The sequence below is a fragment of the Arachis duranensis genome, chromosome 9, assembly GCF_000817695.3.
Source record: "Arachis duranensis cultivar V14167 chromosome 9, aradu.V14167.gnm2.J7QH, whole genome shotgun sequence".
In the NCBI taxonomy this organism is placed as follows: domain Eukaryota; kingdom Viridiplantae; phylum Streptophyta; class Magnoliopsida; order Fabales; family Fabaceae; genus Arachis; species Arachis duranensis.
The window spans coordinates 67,165,639-67,193,335 of record NC_029780.3 but is presented as its reverse complement, the minus strand read 5'-3'; the positions used below and the strand labels follow the sequence as shown (position 1 = coordinate 67,193,335).

The window sequence follows — 27,697 nt, the reverse complement described above, 5'->3', positions numbered from 1 at the left end:
CCAAATCATTCTCTAGATCCTCCCATGAAGCCATGAGCACTTTCTTCTTTTCTTTCTTTGCCTTATCTTCTAGTTTGAGCTTTGGGCAGTTGTTTTTAAAGTGACCTACCTCTTTGCAATGATGACATATGACTTTGCTTAGATCCTTCTTTTTCTCCCTTGAACTTGATCCCTTGTACTTTCCTTTACTCCTTATTAGCCTTCTCAATGTCCTAGCAAAAAAGATAATTTCATCATCTAAAGAACTATCATTGGAGTCATCATCTAATGATTCAACTTTTGATTTTAGGGTCACTCTTTTCTTTTTTGTGTCTTGGCTGGTGTGCGTGGCTTTATATGCTAGAAGTTTGCATTTCAAGTTATCATAGGTTAAAGGACTTAGTTTGTTGCTCTCGGCTAGGACAATAGCTTTTGTTTCCCATTTCTTTGTAAGGCTTCTAAGGACTTTTCTCACAAGGGTTTGTTCAGTGTAGGTCATGCCCAAAGCATCCAAGCTATTTATGGTGATTAAGAATCTCTCAAATATCTCATCAATATTTTCTCCATCCTTCATAGAAAACATTTCATATTATTTTTGCAATATATCAATCCTTGTTTCTTTAACTTATTTGGTACCTTCGTGTGTGACTTGGTGTTTATCTCAAATCTCCTTTGCCGTCTTGCATCTAGATACCTTCTTATATTCCTCGAAGCTGATAGCACAGTGCATCAAGTTTATGGCTTTGGAATTTAACTCGACTTTCTTTTATCTTCATTATTCCATTCGGCTTCTTTCTTTGGAGTCTGATATGGAATTTATGAATCAATATCCACCAGCAAGTGCACCGGGTCGTAATTAAGTAATAACTAACTAAGAGTGAGGTCAATCCCACGAGGATTAAGAGATTAATCAACTTTAATCAATTGGTCATTCTAGTTAAACAATCAGATTAATGTGGTTTGAGTGATCATTAGAGATCTTGACAGTAAAATAAATGACTGAAATGTAAATAGCAAGAAGTTAAATGACTGGAAATAAAGAACAAGAAAGTAAATAACTAGAAATTTAAAGTGCAGAAACTTAATTTGTTGAAATGTAAATACGGGAAGAGTAAATAACAAGGAATTTAAATTACAGAAATGTAAAGAAATTAAGAACAATGAACATTAAAGAGAATAGTTAATTAGAAAGGAATTTAAAAGGAGGTAGGGAAATTCTTATGAATTAAAATCATTAGGGATTAGAGATCTAAATCTTCCTGAATCTATGAACTTCTCTTTCCTCTTCATTCAATGTTAGATCTCTAGCGGATCATAAGTATTTGGGTTCTAAATCCTTGGTAACTCAATTTTTCTAGACATGATCAAATGCCAATTCCTTGATCCAACACTCACAAAAAGAGGTGAAGTTTGAATTCTAATCCAAAGCCACACAAATCCTAAGATCCCAATTTCAGAGATTATATGTCACATATCAAGCTCTGATTCAAAATCAAATTCATTGTTCCGATTGAATTGGATCTTTGAAGATTGGAAACTCTCTCTTAGATAAACAAAGATAGAATCAAGAAGAGAAGAAGATGATCATTAATTCATTTCAATGTAGCGGAGATCCTCCCCCAAATGAGTGAGGGGTTTAGTGACTCATTACTCTAATACACAAAAGTTAAAACTGAAAAACTAGAAAATAAACTCAAAGTCAAGTACAAGCAATACCCAAAAGTGAAATGATGTACAGCTTCCCCAAAAGTTCCGTATCCCTTTTCAGTTCAAAACTCTCTCTATTTATACTCTTTCTTTGTTCCTTAAGTGCCTTCGAAATCTGCTCTGAGAGTGGGCTTTTCTGGGCTTTGGACTATGAGCCTTTCCTTGAGGCCTTGTCGTTAGTGAGATAAGGCGCCCCCTTTAGCTGGCATTGGTTGAATTGGGTGCCCTTGCAATGGGCGTTACTACTTGTACAACCATGCGTACACATGGTGCACGAAATTAGAACTTGCACAACTTAATCGGTAAGTGCACCGGGTCATCCAAGTAATACCTCAAGTGACTGAAGGTCAATCCCACGAAGATTGTCGAACTGAGCAAGCAATGGTTGTCTTGTTGGACTTAATTAGGCAAATAGTAAAAGAGAGTTGTGGTTGTAACAAATACACAAATAAACAAGAGAATAAAGAAAGCAATTAAAGGTTTGGTGTAGAAACAATATAAGAAAATAGTTAAGGTCTTGGAGATGTTTATCTTTCCGCATTAAAACTTCTTACTAACTATTTTAATAATAAAGGATTCATTCTATGACAAACAGTAAGTGATTAAACCCTAATCACTTAGTGATTTAATCCCCTCTTATCCTTATCAAATGCCACTCCCGTGGTCACTCAATTTGGATCGGTGTTGTTCAAAAAACTAGTCTATACCACAAAGGCCCTAATCACCCCAATCCCGGCTGAATAGATGTTGCTTATCCCCATCAGGTTGTGGGATTAGCCGTCTGGGAGGAGTATTTTCAGGCTGTAGTTCAAGCGAGATAACTCTCCTGAGAACCACAAGAACTCATGTAGAAAAGGTTCATACTCCCGTTCCACCCAATTCATAAGATTAAGAATGAAAATAACACCTTAGAATTGAATAAAAAATATATTAAATAGAAGAATAATAATCTTAATCAATAAAAACAAACAGAACTCCTAACATTAACCAAGAGGCTTAGTTGCTCATACTTACAGAGAAAACGTAATTGCCACCTAATGAGACCTGATGCCCTAGAAAGGGTGCATCTTATTCCTTAAATACTAACCTAATAATAAATGCTAGACCTAAAAAGATATTTTATCTAAATAAAAATTACAAAAAGAAAATAAAATAGGCTAAAAGTGCTAAATCCACTTGAGAGGCCCAAAGAGGAGTGACTCGGGCTGCTGCTGGCGTTTAATGCCAATAATAGGCGTTAAATGCCCCAAAGGGGGGGGGGTCAAAATTCGTGTATGTTGAGGTCCCCTGCTGGCGTGAAACGCCGGGTGGACATTCAGTGCCGGCAGGGGGGAGTTTCTGGCGCTGGTTCTCTCCCTCTTGGGCGCTAAACGCCAGGCTCGGCGTTTAGTGCCAGATTTTGCAATGATTCCAGAAGAGAAGTATAAACTATTATATATCGTTGTCAGGTTCTAGAAGTTGGATTTCTAATGCTGTTAAGACCGCATCAATTGGATCCCTTTTGCTCGAGTTATGGTCAGTAGATTGCAAGGAGGTAAGGGTTGACAGCATTTACTATCCTTTCTTCGTTATTGAACAAAACTGCCAAATTCACCTGAAATTCACTTGAAATAATAAAAACACCAAAATAACTCAAAGTAGAATCCAAAGAGGATTTTTTCACTAACATATAATAAAACTTAATAAAATCTAACTAAAAACTACTAGAAAATGCTAGGAAAAAGAGTATAAGATGCTGACGCATCACAACACCAAACTTAAACTGTTGGTTGTCCTCAAGCAACAAAAACAATATAGGACAAAGAAGAGATAATGCTTAAGAATTTGAGTTTGTTAATGAAGCTCACATCTAGCTACTGCATGAGGCTTATGACACTCTATCTAGATAGTTTTAGCATCTCACTATCTATTGAAGCTCAGAAATATCAGCATCCTTCAGAACTAGAACATGGATGATATTATAGATTCTCTTCTTTAGGCTCTAATTGATTCTTGAACACAGCTCTTTCTTTTCACTAGTGCTTTGCACCTTGAGCCTAGCCATGACTCTAAGTGTTTTGTGCTCAAGCTTAACTTGATACAAGAACACCACAAGCATTTAACTGGGGAACTCCTTGTTTTCGAAGTTCTCTTTTTACTTCTCCCAGACAGTGGTTCTCAGAGCCTTAGGCATACTATGTAACAGCAATGGGTCACGACTTTAAGTGTTCAGTCTCAAGGGTTGCTTGACACTATCACACTGATGATTTGATTTTTGACAGTTTAGAATTTCACTAATGAAATCTCGTTGTAAAGTATAGTTTCTAAACAAAGCAATAATCGTTTCATACAAAAGATTGTTTGTCACAAGTAACAAACCCCTAAATTTATAAACCGAAGTATTCAAACCTCGGGTCATTCTCCCTAGGAATTATAATGAAGTGTCTTGTTATTGGTTGTGAGTTATTTTGGGGTTTTTAAGATTTTAGACAAGAAATATAAATGGCAAAGAAAATAAACTAACTAACAAAGCTCTTGGCAAGATATGAGAACTAGAAGTCCTATCCTAGTTATCCTCCTCAATTGTGACCACAAATTGTTCATTGCTACCACTTAGTTAACTCTAACCATGGAGAAAAGTCAAGTGGATGAATCAATTTGATTCCTCAAGTCCTAATCAACTCCTAAAGGAAAAACTAGCTTTAGAGGCATTCAAATCAATTAGCAATCTCTAATTATCAATCAACAAATGAATTAGATAACTCAAGAGTCACTAATTACCCTACCTAGGCCAAGAGGAACAAAACCTACACTAAAATCCAACCAAGCATTTTATCAAACACTTGGAAGGTACAAAAGAAAAGCAAAGTAAATCAACAACAAAAATGGAATCTAACAACAATTATTGAAAGGAATTAACAACAACAATAAAAAAGAACACAATTATTATGAATTACCTTGAATTGAATTGAAAGAAAATGGAAGAAACAATGGTAGATCTACAACAAAATACAAGAACAACATAAAAGAGATTACAACAAAAGAATAGAAGAAGAACGAATGTAACAACAAGAATTGAAAGGTAGAAGTAGAAGAAAGCAAAGATTAAAACCTAGATCTAAGAACTAAACCTAATCCTAATCCTAGAGAGAAGTGAGAGCTTCTCTCTCTAAAACTAACTCTAAACTAATCCTGATGAGTGTGAATGGTTGTAATCTCCTTTGCTCTTCAGTCCTTGGCTTTAAATAGCATTTCTGGCGCCAAAGTTGGTTGGGATTGGGCCCCACAACCCTTGAGAATTCGTTGGGTGCGAATTCATTAAAAAAATTATATTCCAACATCGGCGCCTACGTGCATAGCATGCGTACGCGTCCATGGGTTATTTCGCAAGGTGCGCGTAAGCGCCAGGTGCGCGTGCGCGTCCATGGGCGAGTTCAACTCTTTGACTTTTCATGATCTTTTCCACTTTGCATGCTTTCCTCTTCACTCCTTTGATTCATTCCTAGCCTTTTCAATCTGAAATCACTAACAAACACATCAAGGCATCTAGTGGAATCAAAGGTGAATTGAAATTAACTAATTTAGGGTCTAGAAAGCATGTTTTCACATTTAAGCACAAATTGGGAGACAATCACAAAACCATGCTATTTCATTGAAAAAATGTGGGTAAAGGTTATTAAAATCTCTTAAAATCAATACAAGATAAATCCTACAAATGGGGTTTATCACACACCACAAGCATATGGTTAGCGAAAACCACTCTTTTAAGCTTTAGATCAGTTTTGACCCTCCTAACCATTGATACTCAAGGTCTTGGACCATTTCTTTTGATTTTTCTTTTCTTTTCAATTCACTTTCCTATTTCTTTTTCTTCAAGAATCGATCTTTTTCTTATTTCAGATAATCAATAATATTTCTCTAAGTTCCCATTCCACAAGAATCAATATATTCAACTCCAATATCAAATATGCACAGTTGATTCATACATTCAGAAATAAAGATATTGCCACCACATCAAAGCAACTAGAATAACTCATAATATATAACACAAAATCTCATGTATTTTACTACTTCTTTTTCAAAAATTTTCTTTTAAGCTTAGTGAGCAATACATGAGACATCTTCTAACCATTAAAATTTCGAAAATAAACTACTAAAGCAAAGAAATCCTAAGAGGGATCATGCAAGCATAGAAAGAAAAACAAAAAATAGAATGAAATACTAAAAAAATAGAAAGAAAGGGAAGATGAAACTCAACCACCTCAGTGCTGGTGGTTGCATAGGTTGTGCTCTTCTGTGAAGATGATTCACCTTCCTTGTTGCTATTGATGATAATATAAACCGAGAGCTCGCTCTGCAACACCAAACTCAAAATTTTTACTTGTCCACAAGCAAAGAAAACTTGGTCCCCTTTTGGTGTTAAACACCAAGACTATTTGCCTCCTTTCTGGCGCTAAACGCCCAGCCTGGCATTTAGTGCCAGAGCCTTCCTACTTCAGGACACCCTGTTCTTCCTTTTGATTCCTCCTGTCCCTGTTCTAAGAACTGTGCATGATCACAAACATTAGAAAACCTAGGAAAACTATGTAAATCAATGTCAAAGAAAATTTACCAAAAGAAATTAAAACTAAAGAAAACTAAAATCAAAGTAAAATTAAACTATAGGATACTTATGGTTGGGTTGCCTCCTAACAAGCGCTTCTTTACCGTCACTAGCTTGACGGTTAGCTCTTTCAAGGAGGAAGATAGTCATAGAGGCTTAAATCCTCACCCCTCACATTGAGCTTCTTTCCTGTGCTCTCATGGATCAGCCCAATATGCTTAAGAGATAGGATCTTGTTCACTGTATGAGGCAGGATTGGGCTTGCAGTGAATACCCCCCTCATCCCTGATGAGAAGCCTTTAGTAAGGATCTTTTTGTTCCTCCATCCCTTAGGCATCTCTTTTTTAGGACCTTTCTCCTTGGTGGGTGGTGACTGCCCAACACTAAACTTAGGTTTGATGTCTGTGGAACTGTATGAGTTTCCACTAATGGAGGAGGCTTCATCATTGTACTCTGCATGCAAATACCTCCTTTGTGAGTGGGTAGTGGAGGTTTAAAAACCTTAAAAACCATCAAATCCTCATGTATCCTCAGCACCAATTCACCTCTCTCAGCATTAATGAGGTTTCTTCCAGTAGAGAGAAGCCTTTGCTCTAAAACCTTAGCCAAAGGACTATTGATTTGCAGCTTCTTAAAGACTTCCAAGAACTGTGAGTGGCGATCGTCCTTGGTTTTCTCTTGGGGCTTCTGAGGGTGTGGTACTTTAGGCTCCTGTGCCACCAATGGGGCATATAGCAATGTCCTTTCAATCTCTTCTTGAGCCTTTTTTTCCTTTGATTTCTCAGCAAAATACACCTCCTTAGACTCGGCCTACTTGGTAAAGACCACAGTTCCATCTCGTTTTAAGGTCTTCTTCCGAAAGAGCAGCAGGCTTTTTACGAAGGCCCTATAGGGAGGCACCTTCTCCAACACCTCAATAATAGAAATATTATTGTACAAGAACTGAATGAATTGCTCACCCTCGATCTCCTCTTGTGACTTCTGAGTGTGTACTTTGATGCTCTCAGTCTCTTCTGGTATTTTTGTTTGCTCTGATCCTTCAGCAACTATGGCCTTGCACTCTTCTCTTAGGTTAGGTGTTGTGTCACTTGGAAGAGTGAGGGGTCTCTGAAGTCACTGAGGGTATGGCAATATGGCTTTGTACCCTGGGGCCTTGGTTAATGTAGGATAAGTGTCCAGAGTGACTGGAAAAGGGTTGTAAGGTGCCTGGGGGAATTTCTTTTGAATTGATGTCTATTGCCTCTCTCCCTGAGTGTTCAACATCCACTCTACTCCCTCTTGGGCTTTCAACATCCACTTTGATTCCTCTTGGGCGTTCAACGCCCTTAGTGGTCACTGTAATTTTGCTCTCTGGTGTCTCTTTTTTGTCCTGTCCCTCATTGTTTTGATCTTGAGGGACTACTGTCTTACCACTCTTCAATTGAACAGCCTGGCATTCTTCTCTTATTTGCTCGGATATGCACATTTCCAGGTTCTTTAAAGAGGCTTTAGTTTTCTGTTTGCTTTTTGCCAGTTTTGCAACAATGGATGCCAAGTCAGGGGTACTCTGAGATTGTGGAGGCTGTGCAGGAAAATTGTTGACTGGATTTTTATTAAGGCCTCCTTGAAAGCTGTTGACATAATTAGGTTGCTGACCCTAGGGTTGCTCTCTCCACCAAAGCTTGAGTGATTCCTCCACCCTTGATTAAAAGCCTATGAAAAAGCGGTATCATAGGGATTTCTAAAGGGATTTACCATGTAAATAACCTGCTCAGGTGTCCACTGGCCATAGTTGTGAGTTTCACCTTGAGGAAAATTATCACTCATATCACAAGGAGCATCTAGAGGAGCACTATGAACCTTAGCAACTTGACTTTGCATGCAACTCAATTGTTGAGTGAGAAGACTTATTTGTTGCAACATAATCTTGTTCTGAGCACGAATTATATCTGCAGCATACACCTCCATGACTCCATCCTGTTTCTGCTTACACACAAATAGAAAACAAAGAAAAATAAAAAGAAAAAAAATTCGAATATTAAGGGAAAATAAATAAAATTAACAATCAAAAATTAAAATTAAAAGAAAAAGTAAATAAATAAAACTAATAAAAATACCTAATCTAAGCAACCAGACAACTGGTAGTTGTCAATCACGAACAATCCTCGGCAACGGCACCAAAAACTTGGTGAGCAAAATTAGAACTCGCACAACTTAACTGGCAATTGCATCGGGTCATCCAAGTAATACCTCATGTGAGGAGTGTCGATCCCACGAGAATTGTCGGACTAAGCAAGCAATGGTTATCCTGTTGGACTTAGTCAGGCAAACAGTAAAAGAGAGTGGTGTAGAAACAATATAAGAAAATAGTTAAGGTCTCAGAGGTGGTTAACATGTTTTTGAACAAGTTCTTCCTTCCTTAGAGGCTGACTAAGATGAGGACAGATGTTCATACCTTTATGCAAGGAGATAATGAGTCCTTCTACAAAGCCTGGGAGAGGTACAAGTTGATACTCAAGAAGTGTCCTCCTGATACGTTCTCTGTAATGACCCAATTTTCGGTATGTCTAGATCATACCAAAAACAGAGTGCTACTAACTTATCTTCCTAGTTATTATCTATTATTTATTTTATGAGCATAATTCATTGTTAAAAGTGTAGTTATTTTGCGAGGTACTTTTTTTTTGAAAATGTTTGTATTCATATACAGAATCATTCACAATCAATTCACAAATAATAAGAGATAAAATAGTTAAAAAACCACCACACTAAAAATACATCTCAAGCAGTTAACAATATTCAATTATCCAACTTTTATTAAAGTGAAGATCTCTGTTAGAACACCCCCAAATATAACTCGGTAATAACTATATACATATATATACATACAACATCCCAAGGCTTGACCTGCTCAAAAAGTCCCTAAGCTGGCACCCAGGCTAGCCTAGACTCTATACTCACATAATCCCTCTAAACTACTAAAGTGAGAGAAAGTACGTTCTAGGTCTTCAAAACTCAAGTCAGGTGGAATGTCATTAAAAGGCGAAAGATCGTTTACTACTCCTCTGCATGATCATATGTCGTCAAAGAGCATCTCACTGGTACTTCATTGAGTGGCCACAAAATAGTAACATTGTACGAAGGACTTAGGCTAAAGCTCATAGATAAACAAGGTGTAGATGTCGGCTGGTCTCATGGTATATACGTATAAACAGAAAATGGATCTCACTCTAGACTCAAAAGACTACTCAGAGCAAAACTGTTTTGAAGAACGATCATCAATGGACTATGGAAGGATACTCTTGTTTCCATCTAGGGAGAGAGAGGAAAGGAGTTCTTAGTAGGGCTAGGGTTATTGATTAAGTTCATTAATTCTGTGTTGTTTAGTAGACAAATAGCATAATACAGAGAAGCGGTAAATAGAAGATACAGATAAGTAGAGAAAATAGAGAAAACAATAAAATAGAATACAAACAAAAGAACACAAGAAAATAAAACACATACACAGAGAATAGAATACAAACAAAGAAAGCATACATTCATACAACAATTATAATAGAGAAAATGCACAACCAAGTATGATGCATGTCTCGCCCTAGTGCAGGTAATGAGCTCATTTGCCAGTTACTAACCCGCTCCCGACATTACCCAGCAACTTCTGTCTGGATAGGGCTTTCCTATTGACAATACCCACTGTAAGCAACCTTTGAGGGTATCCACTGCAAGTAATCTATGTCTTGCAGGGCGGCACTATTTAGCCAATATACACCCAACGCACTCACTGTAAGCAACCTCTGTCTTACACGAGTACAACACGCTCACTGTGAGCACACTTTGTCTTACAAGAGTACAACACACTCACTGTAAGCACCCTTTGTCTTACAGGATCACACTGATCTCGATACCTTTGTAAGCAACCTCTGTCTTACAGCACAGCATTATAGCTAGGTATCCCAGGAAAGCATTCTCAGTTGTTGCACCACCATCTATCTGACTACCTCAATGCAGCAGATGAACATAAAAATATCTCTAGAGTTGCGTTAGTGCAATTGGTCCGTGAAATTAGAACTCGCACAACTAAACCGGCAAGTACACTAGGTCGTCCAAGTAATACCTCAGGTGGGTGAGGGTCGATCCCACGAGGATTGTCAGAATGAGCAAGCAATGATTCTCTTGCAGATCTTAATCAGGCTAACAGAAAGGTGATTGTTGTTGTTGTAGGTGCATAAATAAAACAAGAAAAGAAAAGATGTAGAACAATGATAAGGAATTAGTTAAGGCCATGGAGATGCTTATCTTTTTGGATTAATACTTCTTACTGACTACTTCAATAATGAGTGATTCATTCAATGGCAAGGCTATAAGTGATTAAAGCTGGGGCTAGTGATCATTAATCTCCTCTGATCCAGATTAAACGCTGGTGCTAATGGTCATCCTATCTAGACAAGGGTGAAGCACACCCAACTCAATCTCTGATGATCCTACTAAAAATGCCACAAACAAGGTCAGATCTTTTGGATCGGAAAATAAAGCTCTATAATTCTAGCTTTAGCGCCACAGAGACTTCAATTACCCATGACTAACAAAATTTTATGTCACGTATCCCAATTAGCCTAGATACTCTCTTGGAAACTGTGATGCACTCTCAAGCTGTGGCTCACTACTATTCGGCTAAGGCTTTGCAAGAGCTCATGTAGAATAAGGGGTCATACTCTCGTTCCACCCCATATTCATAAAGATGAAGAACAAAAATACATCATAGAATGGAATCAAACATGTAATAAAGTAGAAAAGTAATAATATTAATCCATAGGAATGAACAGAGCTCTTATCTTTAACTCAGGAGGTTTAGCTGCTCATACTTTACAAAGATAACAGATAAGGTGTAATGTAATGTGTCTGTGCTTCTCCCCTCCTGGGAGGCATAATCCTCAGGAGGAAGGAAGTCCCTTATTTATAATAAAAACTCTAAAAATAAACCTAAAATCCACTTTAGGGCCCACTTGGTGAGTGTTTGGGCTGATGCCTAGTGTCCAACTCAAGTTTTGGGTGTTCAACTTTGGTTCCTGCTCCCAGGCTGGCGTTGAACTCCAGTTTGGGCATTCAACTAGGAGGGTTGGTCCTTCTTGGGCGTTGAACTCCAGAGGTGGGCGTTCAACGCCCACTTTGGGCAGTGATTGTAAAAGAAAAGTATAGACCATTATCTATTGCTGGAAAGCTCTGAAAATTAGCTTTCCAATGCCGTTCAGAGCGTGTCAATGAAACCTATGTAGCTCAAGATATGCTCATTGGAATGCACAGAGGTCAAGATTTGACAGCATCTGCTATCCTTTCTTTGCCTTTGAATTAGCCTTTGCCAGATTTTACAAATTTCACCCAAAAATCACCTAAAATCATAGGAAAAATACAAAAACTCAAAGTAGTATCCAAATATGAATTTTTGCAATAAAACATACTAAAACATACTAAAACTTAATAAAATATAACTAACACACTAAGAAAATAATACCAAAAAGGGTATAGAATATTCGCTCGTCAGAACACCAAACTTAAACTGTTGCTTGTCCTCAAGCAACCAAAAACAAAGTAGGACTAAAGAGAAGAGAAAGATATAATAAGTCTCAGAGTTGTTAATGAAGCTCAGTTCCAAATAATTGAATAGAGCTATTAACTCTTTACTTCTGAACAGTTTTGGCATCTCACTTTCCTTTGAAGCTCAGAAGTATTAGTATCCCTTGGAACTAGAATCCAGGTGATATTATTGGTTCTCTTCTTTTAGCTCTTCTTAATTCTTGAACACAGCGTTTTCTTTTGGTGTTTTGCACCTTTTTGAGCCTAGCCGTGACTATAAGCGTTTTATTTTCCCGTATTACTACCGGATACATAAACGCCACAAGCACTTAATTGGGGGAACCCTTTGGATTCGAATTTAGCTTTGCTAAAATTTCCAGACAGTAGTGCCCAGAGTTCTTAAGCCTACTCTTTAGTTTTTTATCATGACTTTAACTGCTCAGTCTCAAGTTTTTTATTTTACACCTTCACACCACAAACAAATAGTTAGGGATAGCAACACATTTGAGCTTTTTAGGCTAATTTCTAACCCTCCTAACCATTGATGCTGAAAGCATTGTATCCTTGCTCTTGTCTTTTTTTTCTTTTTAGCATTCTTTTTCTTTTTCTTTTATTTTTTTATTATTTTTTCTTTTAGCTGCTTTTTCTTGCTTCAAGAATCAATATTTTTTATTTTTTAGACAATCAATAATACTTCTCTAAATTCACTGTTCATCAAGAGCCAACATGCTTAACTTTAATGTCAATTATGCACAGTTAATTCACACATTCAGATAATAAAGGTGAGGCCACCACATCTTAAGTAATTGGAATAACTTATGATATACTCAAGACATTGTGTAATTTACTACTTCTTTTGCAAAAATTTTCTTTTTAAGCTTAGTGGGCAATTCATGAGACATATTTAACCATAAAAATTTTAAAAATAAACTACTAAAGCAAAATCCTAAGAGTGATCATGAAAAAGATAGAATAGAAAATAGAAAATAGAATGAAATACTGAAAAACAGAAAGAAAGGGGGGATGAAACTAAACCACCTCAGTGCTGATGGTTGCTCAGGCTGTGGTCTTCTGTGACGATGATTCACCTCTCTTTGGTGCTATTGATGATAATATACACCTAAAGCTTGCTCTGCAACAACAAACTTAAAAATTTTGCTTGTCCTCAAGCAAAGAAAACTTGGTCCTCTCTTGGCGTTGAACGCCAGGGCTGCTTCTCTTATGGGCGTTGAACGCCCATGCTCTCTCTTCCCTTTTGGCATTAAACGCCAATAAGGGACACTCTCTAGGGTGTTCTGTTCTCCATGCTGGGTTCGTCTATTCCTATTCTAAAAATTGTGCATGATCACAAACATTAGAAAAGCTAGAAAAACTATGAAAATCAATGACAAAGCAAAATTTACTAAAAGAAATTTAAAAGAGAACTGAAATAGAAACATAATTAAACTAAAGGATACTTATAGTTGGGTTGCCTCCCAACAAACGCTTCTTTAATGTCATTAGCTTGACACTTGATTGCTGAATTTTCTTCCTCTTCTTCTAGTTGGTTAAAAGAAATGACTCCAAGGGAAAAGATGAGGAGATTAGTGCCCTTAGATTTGAATTTCTCCTAACAAGCTTTCTGGTATTGTTATCAGCTTGATTCTCCTTGCTTGTTAGGGTAAGGGTTGGATGCCTTCTTGCTGACCTTCTCTTTCTCATGGATATCATCTTTTGTTCCTTGGTGATGACTTGCATCATCTACCCTTATTTCTTGCATAAAGAAGACCATAAAAGAGCATAAATCTCATTTGATTAGTACAATTCATGCATTATTTGATGAATATTATGGTACACTACTTTGAGATGAGTTGTGCTGAATTTCAGGTGAAAAAGGCATCAAAAATGGGTAGAAGACAAACAAGAAGCTGGGCGTGTAAAACTGGCGTGCCACTTGGAGCAAACACCACAAAAATGCACTGGCGTGGCACGCCAGTACTAAAGTCCAGAGAAGAAGTCCAAGCATGCATATGGGCGTGGCACGCTAGTACAAAATTCCAGAGAGCAAAATAGAGGACACAAAAGGGGCGTGGCACGCCAGGTTGGGCGTGGCACGCCTGACCCATCAACTACTATGGGTGTGCCACTTGAGCAAAGGGGCGTGGCACGCCAACTCACCATCTCAGGAAGAACCTCCACTATGGCGTGCCACTTGGTGTCAAAGGCGTGGCACGCCAGCTCCAAAAAGTCAATTGGGCGTGCCACTTGAGAACCCAGGCGTGGCACGCCAAGCTTGAAGAGTGCACAAATGCATAGGTGTGCCACTTGAGCAGCATGGCGTGGCACGCTGGTACAATAATCCAGAGAAGGAGCTGAAGGAAACTAAAGACTGGGCGTGCCACTTGATGTCGAAGGCGTGGCACGCCATCCTCTCAATCTCACTTAGGTGTGCCACTTGGTATCGAAGGCGTGGCACGCCAACCCAAGCATCTCACTATGGCATGCCACTTGAAGCTGAGACGTGGCACGCCAACCATTGGAATCAAGGCAAGATTATGGGCGTGGCACACCAGCCTTCAGGCGTGGCACACGGGTACAAGTTTCTAGAGAGGATGAAGGAGGCCAGTTACATGGGACGTGCCACTTGGTATCGAAGGTGTGGCACGCCATTCACCATTCTTCACTTAGGCGTGCCACTTGAGAAACTAGGCGTGGCACGCCAGTGTTATTCAGAGGGTAAAGAAGCATTGGGGCGTGCCACTTAAGTTCGTGGCGTGGCACGCCAAACAGAGGAACCACTCACTTACAAAGGTGCGTGGCACGCCAGACCCTAGGCGTGGCACGCCAGTTCAAGTCTCTAGAGGCAAAGAAAAGTGGAAAAAGGCAAAGGGCGTGCCACTTAAGTTCGAAGGCGTGGCACGCCAAGGTTGATAGAGAGATGAGCGTGCCACTTGAAGGATTGGGCGTGGCATGCCAAGCTAGAAATGAAGGGCACGTGACACGCCAGTAACACGCCAGCTAAGAAGTCACGCTTATTGAGTGTTTTCTTTTCCCTCCAAAATGTAATTTTTCCTTTTCACTTTTGTAATTCTTTTATTTTACTAGGAGTAGTATAAATACCCCCAAGAAGTACTAAAGAAGGAGTTAAGCAGTCAGTTTTAGATCCACTTTTACACTTCACTTTTGAGTACTTTTTGAGCTATAAGTAGCTAACTTCCCTCTTATTGAGAGAGGGAGCTCTGTTGTACTTGATGGATTGATAATAGTGAAATTCTTCTTCTCTTCATCTTCTCTTTGATTTGCTAGAAGGAATTTCATTCTTAATGCTTAGTGTTCAATTATCTTGGGAAAGAGATTGAATGCAATTGGGTTTCATGGGAACCTTAGGAAAGGAAACATGAAACCATGCATGAAATCCCTTCTCACACTTGAGTAGAATCTGGGTTTTGGTGTTTGGATATGTGACATATAATCCTCCCTCTACCTGGACCTATAAGGGTGTGTGGTATAATCAAGGACCAAGCATATCTCTCTTCATGAGCAATTAGACCAAGGAATTGGCTATTGATCAAGATCTGAGAGATTGAGTCACCAAGGGAATGGGACTCAATCAATCATGATTGCCAAGAGGTCAATGAGTTGCATGATTGAAGAGGATATAAGCTAGATTTGATCCAGAGAGACAACATCTCCCAATCTCAATGAACTTCCCCATTCTTATCTATCTATTTCTTTACAGCTTAATTTTTACATTCAGCAATTCCCCACTCCCATTTACATTCAAGTCATTTATGATTCAACACTTTACATTCTGCAATTTCCGTTTCTGCACTTTATTGATTTTCTTTATATTCTAGTCATTTACATTTATGTCATTTACAATTCTGCACTTCGCAATCTTATTGATCCGCTTGACTAATTCATCAACCAATTAAAACTGCTTGAATTTGCCAATCTCTGTGGATACGATCGCACTCCACTGTGGGTTATTACTTGGCGATAATTTTGGTGCGCTTGCCAAAAGAACTAATTCACTAATTTTTGAATGGGGTGTGAATTAGAACTCATCACTTGGTCACAATCCCCTTTCCAGTGGTTTCCTTGATGATCTTCACCACTCTGAATTCAGGACTTTCACTTGGTACAGGGGCCTCTGTTCCTTGCTCTTGCACTTTTAACTCTTCTTCTTTTTCAGAGAGTAAGCACTTCAAAAGTGCAGCAGAGAGAGGTCTTTGCTTTGAAACCTCAGCAAAAGGAATATTGATTTGCAACTTCTTAGAGCTTTCTAAGGATTGTGAGTGGTCCTCATCCTTGGTCTCCTTTTGGGACTTCTGTTGGTGTGGTACTTCAGGCTTTCTACCCATAAGAGGGGTGTGTAATATTGTGCTTCTAGCCTCTTCTTGAGCCTGTTCTTCACTTAGTGCCTCAACAGTGTGTACCACCTTAGGCTCAGCCTCTTTGGTCCTGATGAGAGCCTTACACTCTTCTCTTGGATTCACCTCTGTGTCTCTGGGAAGAGTGTTAGTAGGTCTCTGGTGCACGAAATTGTGATCATCACCAATGGCCCAATAACTTGGTAGCGCTCTCAAACATCAATCACACTTAGTCACAACTCCGCACAACTAACCAGCAAGTGTACTGGGTCGTCCAAGTAATACCTTACGTGAGTAAGGGTCGATCCCACGGAGATTGTTGGTATGAAGCAAGCTATGGTCATCTTGTAAATCTTAGTTAGGCAGATAGTAAATGTTATGGAGTTTTCGAATAATAAATAAAACAGAAAATAAAGATAGAGTTACTCATGTAATTCAATGGTGGGAATTTCAGATAAGTGTATGGAGATTCTTGTCCATGTTGGATCTCTGCTTTCCTACTGTCTTCCTTCAATCCTTCTTATTCCTTTCCATGGCAAGCTGTATGTAGGGCATCACCGTTGTCAATGGTTACATCCCATCCTCTCAGTGAAAAAGGTCCAAATGCTCTGTCACAGCACGACTAATCATCTGTCGGTTCTCGATCATGTTGGAATAGAATCCCTTGATTCTTTTGCGTTTGTCATCACGCCCAACAATCGCGAGTTTGAAGCTCGTCACAGTCATTCAATCCCGGAATCCTACTCGGAATACCACAAACAAGGTTAGACTTTTCGGATTCCCATGAATGCCGCCATCAATTCTAGCTTATACCACGAAGATTCTGATTAAGGAATCCAAGAGATATGCGTCCGGTCTAAGGTAGAACGGAAGTGGTTGTCAGTCACGCGTTCATAGGTGAGAATGATGATGAGTGTCATGGATCATCACATTCATCAAGTTGAAGTGCAACGAATATCTTAGAACAAGAATAAATCGAATTGAATAAAAAATGGAAGTACTTGCATTAAAACTCGAGGTACAACAGAGCTCCACACCCTTAATCTATGGTGTGTAGAAACTCCACCGTTGAAAATACATAAGTGATGAAGGTCCAGGCATGGCCGAGAGGCCAGCCCCCAAAACGTGATCACATGATCAAAAATACAATCCAGGATATCTAATACACTAGTAAAAAGTTCTATTTATTCTAAACTAGCTACTAGGGTTTACAGAAGTAAGTAATTAATGCATAAATCCACTTCCGGGGCCCACTTGGTATATGTTTGGGCTGAGCTTGATCTTTACACGAGCTGAGGCTTATCTTGGAGTTGAACGCCAAGTTGTAACGTATTTTTGGCGTTCAACTCTGGTTCGTGACGTGTTTCTGGCGTTTAACTCTAGAATGCAGCATGGAGCTGGCGTTAAGCGCCAGTTTACATCGTCAAATATCAAATAAAGTATGGGCTATTATATATTGCTGGAAAGCTCCGGATGTCTACGTTCCAAAGCCTTTGAGAACGCGCCATTTGTAATTGTGTAGCTCCAAAAAATCCATTTCAAGTGCAGGGAGGTCAGAATCCAACAACATTAGCAGTACTTTGTCAGCCTTCTTATCAGAGTTTTGCTCAGGTCCCTCAATTTCAGCCAGAAATTACCTGAAATCACAGAAAAATACACAAACTCATAGTAAAGTCTAGAAATGTGAATTTAGCATAAAAACTAATAAAAACATCCCTAAAAGTAGCTAGATCCTACTAGAAACTACCTAAAAATAATGCCGAAAAGCGTATAAATTATCCGCTCATCACAACACCAAACTTAAATTGTCGCTTGTCCCCAAGCAACTGAAAATAAATTAGGATAAAAAGAAGAGAATATACTATAAATCCCAAAATATCAATGAATATTAGTTCTAATTTGATGAGCGGGACTTGTAGCTTTTTGCTTCTGAACAGTTTTGGCATCTCACTTTTTCCTTTGATGTTTAGAATGATTGGCATCTCTAGGAACTTAGAATTTCAGATAGTGTTATTGATTCTCCTAATTAAGTATGTTGATTCTTGAACATAGCTACTTTTATGAGTCTTGGTCGTGGCCTTAAGCACTTTGTTTTCCAATATTATCACCGGATGCATAAATGCCACAGACACATAACTGGGTGAACCTTTTCAGATTGTGACTTAGCTTTGCTAAGGTCCCTAGTTAGAGGTGTCCAGAGCTCTTAAGCATACTCTTTTTGCTTTGGATCACAACTTTAACCACTCAGTCTCAAGCTTTTCACTTGGACCTGCATGCCACAAGCACGTGGTTAGGGACAGCTTGATTTAGCTGCTTAGGCCTGGATTTTATTTCTTTGGGCCCTCCTATCCATTGATGCTCAAAGCCTTGGATCCTTTTTACCCTTGCCTTTTGGTTTTAAGGGCTATTGGCTTTTTCTGCTTGCTTTTTCTTTTTCTTTCTAATTTTTTTTCGCAAGCTTTTGCTTTTCACTGCTTTTTCTTGCTTCAAGAATCAATTTCATGATTTTTTTTCAGATTATTGATAGCATTTCTCTTTGTTCATCATTCTTTCAAGAGCCAACAATTTTAACATTAATAAACAACAAGATCAAAAATTATGCACTGTTCAAGCATTCATTCAGAAAACAAAAAGTATTGTCACCACATCAATATAATTAAACTAAATTCAAGGATAATTTCGAAATTCATGTACTTCTTGTTCTTTTGAATTAGGAACATTTTTCATTTAAGAGAGGTGAAGGATTTATGGAATTATTCATAGCCTTAAGATATAGTTACTACATACTAATGATCATGAAGTAGAGACACAAAACATAAACGCACATAGAGCATAAAATACCGAAAAACAGAGAAATAAGAACAAGAAATGAGTCCACCTTAGTGGCATCTTCTTCTTGAAGGACCTATAATGTCCTTAAGCTCTTCTATGTCTCTTCCTTGCCTTTGTTGCTCCTCCCTCATTGCTATTTGATCTTCTCTAATTTCATGGAGAATGATAGAGTGCTCTTGATATTCCACCCTTAATTGATCCACATTGTAACTCAAATCTTCAAGAGAAGTGTTGAGTTGTTCCCAATAGTTGTTGGGAGGAAAGTGCATCCCTTGAGGCATCTTCGGGATTTCTTGGTGATGGGCTTCCTCATGCGTTTCTTGGGTTCCATGAGTGGGCTCTCTTATTTGCTCCATCCTTTTCTTAGTGATGGGCTTGTCCTCCTCAATGGGGATGTCTCCTTCTATGATGACTCTAGCTGAGTAACATAGATGGCAAATAAGATGAGGAAAAGCTAGCCTTGCCAAAGTAGAGGGCTTATCGGCTATTTTGTAGAATTCAATGGAGATAACTTCATGAACTTCTACTTCCTCTCCATTCATGATGCTATGAATCATGATGGCCCGATCCACAGTAACTTCAGATCAGTTGCTAGTGGGGATGATGGAGCGTTGGATGAACTCCAACCGTCCTCTAGCCACAGGCTTGAGGTCCAGTCTTCTTAATTGAACTGGCTTGCCTTTGGAGTCTCTTTTCCATTGAGCTTCTTCAACACATATGTCCCTAAGGACTTGGTCCAACCTTTGATCAAAGTTGACCCTTCTTGTGTAGGGGCGTGCATCTTCTTGCATCATGGGCAAGTTGAATGCCAACCTCACATTTTCCGGACTAAAATCTAAGTATTTCCCCCGAACCATTGTAAGATAGTTCTTTGGATTCGGGTTCATACTTTGATTATGGTTCCTAGTAATCCATGAATTGGCATAGAACTCTTGAACCATCAAGATTTTGACTTGTTGAATGGGGTTGGTTAGAACTTCCCAACCTCTTCTTTGAATCTCATGTCGGATCTTCGGAAACTCATTTTTCTTGAGATTGAAAGGGACCTCAGGGATCACCTTCTTCTTAGCCACAACATCATAGAGGTGGTCTTGATGGGCTTTGGAGATGAATCTCTCCATCTCCCATGACTCGGAGGTGGAAGCTTTTGTCTTCCCTTTTCCTTTTCTAGAGGTTTCTCCGGCCTTAGGTGCCATCAATGGTAATGGAAAAAAAAAGCTTATGCTTTTACCACACCAAACTTAAAATATTGCTCGCCTTCGAGCAAGAGAAGAAAGAAAAGAAGAAGAAGAAGAGAAAATATGGAGGAGAGTAGGGGAGGTGTATTCGGCCAAGGTATAGAAGAGGGGGTTGTGTTGTGTGAAAGTTAAATAGAATGGAGGGTTTTATATAGGGAGAGGAGAGGGAGTAGGTTCGGCCATTTAAGGTGGGTTTGGGTGGGAAAGAAATTTGAATTTTGAAGGTAGGTGAAGAGTGGATGGATGTGAGTGGTGAAGGGGGTAATTGGGAAGAGAGATTGAGGTGATTGGTGAAGGGTTTTGGGGAAGAGTGTTTATTGGAAAGAGAGGATGAATGTTGAGAAGAGGGGAGAATATGGTAGGTGGAGATCCTGTGGAGTCCACAGATCTTGAGATGATCCTGTGGGGTCCACAGATCCTGAGGTGTCAAGGATTTACATCCCTGCACCAATTAGGCATGTAAAGTGCCTTTGTATGCAATTCTGGCGTTTGAACGCCGAACTGATGCATGTTCTGGGCGTTCAACGCCCATGTGTAGCATGTTCTAGGCGTTCAACGCCAGTTCCATGCTTGTTTCTCGCATCCAGCGCCAGCTTTCCTCAGGGTACATTCTTGGCGTTTGAACACCCGGATGTTGCTTGTTTCTGGCATTCAACGCCAGATCCATGCTCTGTTCTGGTATTGAACACCAGCTAGATGCTCCTTACTGGCGTTTAAACGCCAGTAAGTCCTTCCTACAGGGTGTGATTTTTCTTCTGCTGTTTTTGATTCTGTTTTTAATTTTAATTTTTTTTCATGACTCCACATGATCATAAACCTAATAAAACATAAAAGAACAATGAAAATAAAATAAATTAGATAAACAAAAATTGGGTTGCCTCCCAATAAGCGCTTTTTTAATGTCAATAGCTTGACAGTGGGCTCTCATGGAGCCACACAGGTGATCAGGTCAATGTTGTATAGTCCCAACACCAAACTTAGAGTTTGGTTGTGGGGATTCAACACTAAACTTAGAGTTTGGTTGTGGCCTCCCAACACCAAACTTAGAGTTTGACTGTGGGGGCTCTGTTTGACTCTGTACTGAGAGAAGCTTTTCATGCTTCCTCTCCATTGTTAAAGAAGAAGATCCTTGAGCCTTAAACATAAGGGAGTCCCCATTCAATTGAAGGACTAATTCTCCTCTGTTAACATCTATCACAGCTCCTGCTGTGGCTAGGAAAGGTCTTCCAAGGATGATGCATTCATCCTCCTCCTTCCTAGTGTCTAAGATTATGAAATTAGCAGGGATGTAAAGGCCTTCAACCTTTACCAACATGTCCTCTACCAATCCATAAGCTTGTCTTACTGACTTGTCTGCCATTTGTAATGAAAATAAGGCAGGCTGTACCTCAATGATCCCCAGCTTCTCCATTACAGAGAGTGGCATAAGATTTATGCTTGACCCTAGGTCACACAGAGCCTTTTCAAAGGTCATGGTGCCTATGGTACAGGGTATTAAGAATTTGCTAGGATCTTGTCTCTTTTGAGGTAAGGTTTGCTAAACCCATGTATCTAGTTCACCAATGAGCAAGGGAGGTTCACCTTCCCAAGTCTCATTACTAAACAATTTGGTATTCAGCTTCATGATGGCTCCTAGATATTGAGCAACTTGCTCTCCAGTTACATCTTCATCCTCATCAGAGGAAGAATAATCTTCAGAGCTCATGAATGGCAAAAGGATATTTAATGGAATCTCTATGGTCTCTATATGAGCCTCAGATTCCTTTGGGTCCTCAATAGGGAACTCCTTCTTGGTTGGGGGATGTCCCATGAGGTCTTCCTCATTGGGATTCGCGTCTTCTCCCTCCTTCTTGCATTCGGCCATGTTGAGTATATCAATGGCCTTGCACTCTCTTTTTGGATTCTCTTCTGTATTGCTTGGGAGAGTACTAGGAGGGGTTTCAGTAACTTTCTTACTCAGCTGTCCCACTTGTGCCTCCAGATTTCTAATGGAGGACCTTGTTTCACTCATGAAACTTAAAGTGGCCTTAGACAGATTAGAGACTAAGTTTGCTAAGTTAGAGGTACTCTGTTCATAATTCTTTGTCTGTTGCTGAGAAGATGATGGATATGGCTTGATATTGCTGAGCCTATTTCTTCCACCATTATTAGAGCCTAGTTGAGCCTTTTGTTGATCCTTCCATGAGAAATTTGGATGATTTCTCCATGATGAATTATAGGTGTTTCCATAAGGTTCACCTAAGTAATTTACCTCTGCTATTGCAGGGTTATCAGGATCATAAGCTTCTTCTTCAGAAGATGCCTCTTTAGTACTGTTGGATGCATTTTGCCATCCATTCAGACTTTAGGAAATCATGTTGACTTGCTGAGTCAACATTTTGTTTTGAGCCAATATGGCATTCAGAGCATCAATCTCAAGAATTCCCTTCCTCTAAGGCGTCCCATTATTCACGGAATTCCTCTTAGAAGTGTACATGAACTGGTTATTTGCAACCATGTCAATAAGTTCTTGAGCTTCTGCAGGCGTTTTCTTTAGGTGAATGGATCCACCTGCAGAATGGTCCAGTGACATCTTAGAGAACTCAGACAGACCATAATAGAATATATCCAGAATGTTCTATTATGAAAGCATGTCAGAAGGACACCTTTTGGTCATCTGCTTGTATCTTTCCCAAGCTTCATAGAGGGATTCACCATCGTTTTGTTTGAATGTCTGAACATCCAATCTAAGCTTGCTCAGCTTTTGAGGAGGAAAGAATTTAGCCAAGAAGGCCGTGAGCAGCTTATCCCAGGAGTCTAGGCTATCCTTAGGTTGTAAATCCAACTATGTTCTAGCTCTGTCTCTTACAGCAAAAGGGAAAAGCATGAGCCTGTAGACTTCAGGATCTACTCCATTCGTCTTTACAGTCTCACAGATCTACAAGAACTCAGTTAAAAACTGATAGGGATCTTCTGATGGAAGTCTATGAAACTTGCAGTTTTGTTGCATTAGAGCAACTAGTTGAGGTTTTAGCTCAAAATTGTTTGCTCCAATGGCAGGAATTGAGATGCTTCGTCCATCAAACTTGGAAGTAGGTGTAGTATAATCACCAAGCATTCTCCTTGCATTATTGTTGTTGGGTTCGGCTGCCATCTCCTTTTCTTGTTCGAAAATTTCAGCAAGGTTGTCTCTGGATTGTTGTAATTTAGCTTCTCTTAGTTCCTTCTTCAGAGTCCTTTCAGGTTCTGGATCAGCTTCAACAAGAATGCCTTTTTCCTTGTTCCTACTCATATGAAAGAGAAGGGAATAGAAAAAGAAGATGAATCCTCTATGTCACAGTAAAGAGGTTCCTTATTATTAGTAGAAGAAGAAAGGGGATAAAGAAAGGAGAATCCAAACACAAGGGTAAGGATAGTGGTAGTGATTTGAGTTGAAGAGAGGTGAAGAGAGGTGTTAGTAAATGAATAAATAAATAAGAAAAGATGAAAGAGGGAGAAATTTTCGAAATTAAATTTTAAAAAGGAGTTAAATGATTTTCAAAAATTAAAGGAAGAATTAAAATTAAAATTAAAATTTAAAACAATTAATTAATTAAAAAGAATTTTGAAAAAGGGGTGAGATATTTTCAAAATTTAGAGAGGGAAAAGTAGTTAGGTGGTTTTGAAAAAGATAAGAAACAAACAAAAGTTAATTAGTTAGTTGAAAAAGATATTAAAATCAAATTTGAAAAGATAAGAAGATAAGAAGTTAGATAAGATATTTTGAAATCAAATTTTTGAAAAAGATATGATTTAAAAAGATATGATAAAAAGATATGATTAAAAAGATATGGTTGAAAAAGATTTAATTTTTAAAATTAAAATTAATTACTTAACTAACAAGAAACTAAAAGATATGATTCTAGAATTTAAAGATTGAACCTTTCTTAACAAGAAAGTAACAAACTTTAAATTTTTGAATCAATCATATTAATTGTTAGCATAATTTTCAAAAATAAAGATAAACTAAGAAAAGATTTTTGAAAATTATTTTTAAAGATTTTTCGAAAATTAATAAGAAAGATGAAAAAGATTTAATTTTTGAAAAAGTTTTAAAAAGATAAGATTTTTAAAATTTGAAATTTTGACTTGACTAACAAGAAAACAACTTATTTTAAAAATTTTTGACCAAGTCAACCCAAAATTTCGAATTTTTGAGAGAAAAAAGGAAAAGATATATTTTGATTTTTTTTTTGAATTTTTAATGATAAGAGAGAAAAACGCAAAAATGACTCAATGCATGAAAATTTCATATCAAAACACATGATGCATGCAAGAACACTATGAATGTCATGATGAACACCAAGAACACTTTGAAGATCATGATGAACATCAAGAACATGTTTTTGAAAAATTTTTGATGCAAAGAAAATTGCAAGACACCAAACTTAGAAATCTTTAATGCTTATACAATATGAATGCAAAGATGCACATGAAAAACAATAAAAGACGCAAAGCAAGAAAACATCAAGATCAAACAAGAAGACTTACCAAGAACAACTTGAAGATCATGAAGAACACTATGAATGCATGAATTTTCAAAAATTTCAAGAACAATATGAATATGCAATTGACACCAAACTTAAAACATGACACAAGACTCAAACAAGAAACACAATATATATTTGGTTTTTTTATGATTTTATGATTTTTTTGTATTTTCTTTTGATTTTTTCGAAAAACATATAGCAAAAAGAAAATAAGAAATTCAAAATTTTTAATAAGAATTCCAGGAATCTTTCAATGTTAGCCTAAAGCTCCAATCCAAGGGTTGGGCATGGCTTAATAGCCAGCCAGCTTTAGGATATAAATCAGGCATATAACAGTTGATATTCAAATTAACTTGCCTCTATGCTGATGGTTTGGAAGCCTCAATCCAATTGAGTTAGACATGGCTTTATAGGCAGCCAAGCTTCAACATGCTTCATGAAACACTAGAATTCATTCTTAAAAATTTTGAATAATTTTTCGAAAACAAAGAAAAAAATAATTTTGAAAAATATGTTTTTGAAAACTTTTTGAAAAGAAAAATAAAAAGAAAATTACCTAATCTGAGCAACAAGACGAACTGTCAGTTGTCCATACTCGAACAATCCCTGGAAACGGCGCCAAAAACTTGGTGCACGAAATTGTGATCATCAACAATGGCCCCAATAACTTGGTAGCGCTCTCAAACGTGAATCACACTTAGTCACAACTCTGCACAACTAACCAGCAAGTGCACTGGGTCATCCAAGTAATACCTTACGTGAGTAATGGTCGATCCCACGGAGATTGTGGTATGAAGCAAGCTATGATCATCTTGTAAATCTTAGTTAGGCGGATAGTAAATGTTATGGAGTTTTTGAATAATAAATAAAATAAAAAATAAAGATAGAGGTACTCATGTAATTCAATGGTGGGAATTTCAGACAAGTGTATGGATATGCTTGTCCCTGTTGGATCTCTGCTTTCCTACTGTCTTCCTTCAATCCTTCTTATTCCTTTCCATGGCAAGCTGTATGTAGGGCATCATCGTTGTCAATGGTTACATCCCATCCTCTCAGTGAAAAAGGTCCACATGCTCTGTCACAGCACGGCTAATCATCTGTCAGTTCTCGATCATGTTGGAATAGAATCCCTTGATTCTTTTGTGTTTGTCATCATGCCCAACAATCGCGACTTTGAAGCTCGTCACAGTCATTCAATCCTAGAATCTTATCCAGAATACCACAGACAAGGTTAGACTTTCTGGATTCCCATGAATGCCGCCATCAATTCTAGCTTATACCATGAAGATTCTGATTAAGGAATCCAAGAGATATGTGCCCGGTCTAAGGTAGAACGGAAGTGGGTGTCAGTCACGCGTTCATAGGTTAGAATGATGATGAGTGTCACGGATCATCACATTCATCAAGTTGAAGTGCAACGAATATCTTAGAACAAGAATAAGTCGAATTGAATAAAAAATGGAAGTACTTGCATTAAAACTCGAGGTACAGCAGAGCTCCACACCCTTAATCTATGGTGTGTAGAAACTCCACCGTTGAAAATACATAAGTGATGAAGGTCTAGGCTTGGCCGAGAGGCCAGCCCCCAAAACGTGATCACAGGATCAAAAATACAATCCAGGATATCTAATACACTAGTAAAAAGTTCTATTTATACTAAACTAGCTACTAGGGTTTACAGAAGTAAGTAATTGATGCATAAATTCACTTTCGGGGCCCACTTGGTGTATGTTTGGGCTGAGCTTGATCTTTACACGAGCTGGGGCTTACCTTGGAGTTGAATGCCAAGTTGTAATGTGTTTTTGGCGTTCAACTCTGGTTCGTGACGTGTTTCTGGCCTTTGACTCTAGAATGCAGCATGGAGCTGGCGTTGAGCGCCAGTTTACATCATCAAATCTCGAATAAAGTATGGACTATTATATATTGCTGGAAAGATTTGGATGTATACTTTCCAAAGCCGTTAAGATCGTGCCATTTGGAGTTCTGTATCTCCAAAAAATACATTTCGAGTGCAGGGAGGTCAGAATCCAACAGCTTCAGCAGTCCTTTGTCAGCCTTCTTTATCAGAGTTTTGCTCAGGTCCCTCAATATCAGCCAGAAATTACCTGAAATCACAGAAAAACACACAAACTCATAGTAAAGTCTAGAAATGTGAATTTAGCATAAAAACTAATGAAAACATCCCTAAAAGTAGCTAGATCCTACTAAAAACTACCTAAAAACAATGCCAAAAAGTGTATAAATTATCCGCTCATCAGTCTCTAAAGTTTCTGAAGGTATGACAACTTGGCTCCATACTCTGGGGCCTTAGGTAATGCAGAATGAGTGTCCAGATTGACTGGAAAGGGGTTGTCAGGGTGCTTGGGGGGATGTCTTTTGAATTGATATCTATTGTTCCCCTCTGTGGGGGTTCAACATCTGCTCTTCTCCCTTCTGGACATTCTACTTCCCCTCTGCCCCCTCCTGGAAATTTTACTTCAGCTTTGCCCTCTCCTGGGCATTGAATTTTTTCCCTAGCACTCTCTGTCTCTACAGTCTCTTCTTCTTGAGCTCCCTTTCTTACCAGAGTCCTCTCAGATGAGTATAAGTACTGGTTAGTGGCAACCATCTCAACGAGCTCATCTACCTCTCTGGGTGTCTTTTGCATGTGCAGAGAACCACTCGCAGAGTGATCCAATGACCTCTTGGCCATCTCAGAAAGACCTTCATAGAAGATGTCTATCTTTACCCAATGTGTGAACATCTCGATGAGTCATCTTTTGAGGATTAGTTTGTACCTCCTCCAAGCATCATAGAGGGATTCGCTCTCCCCTTGCTTAATGTTTTGAATAGCTAGCCTCAACTCGGTTAACCTCCTAGGTGGAAAGTACTTAGTGAGAAACTTATTCGCAACTTTACCCCATGTATTTAAGCTCTCTCTAGGTTGAACTTCAACCCAGTCCTTTGTTT

The 27,697-nt window shown here is 38.5% G+C and overlaps 1 non-coding gene across 1 annotated transcript; it reads left to right on the top strand.

Annotated features, from left to right (window-relative positions):
- The first annotated feature begins 22,866 nt into the window (after positions 1 to 22,866).
- On the top strand, positions 22,867 to 22,974 carry LOC127741823 (small nucleolar RNA R71). Its single transcript, XR_008003028.1, has one exon. It is a non-coding gene; the product is annotated as a small nucleolar RNA R71 (small nucleolar RNA).
- Positions 22,975 to 27,697: the final 4,723 nt, after the last annotated feature.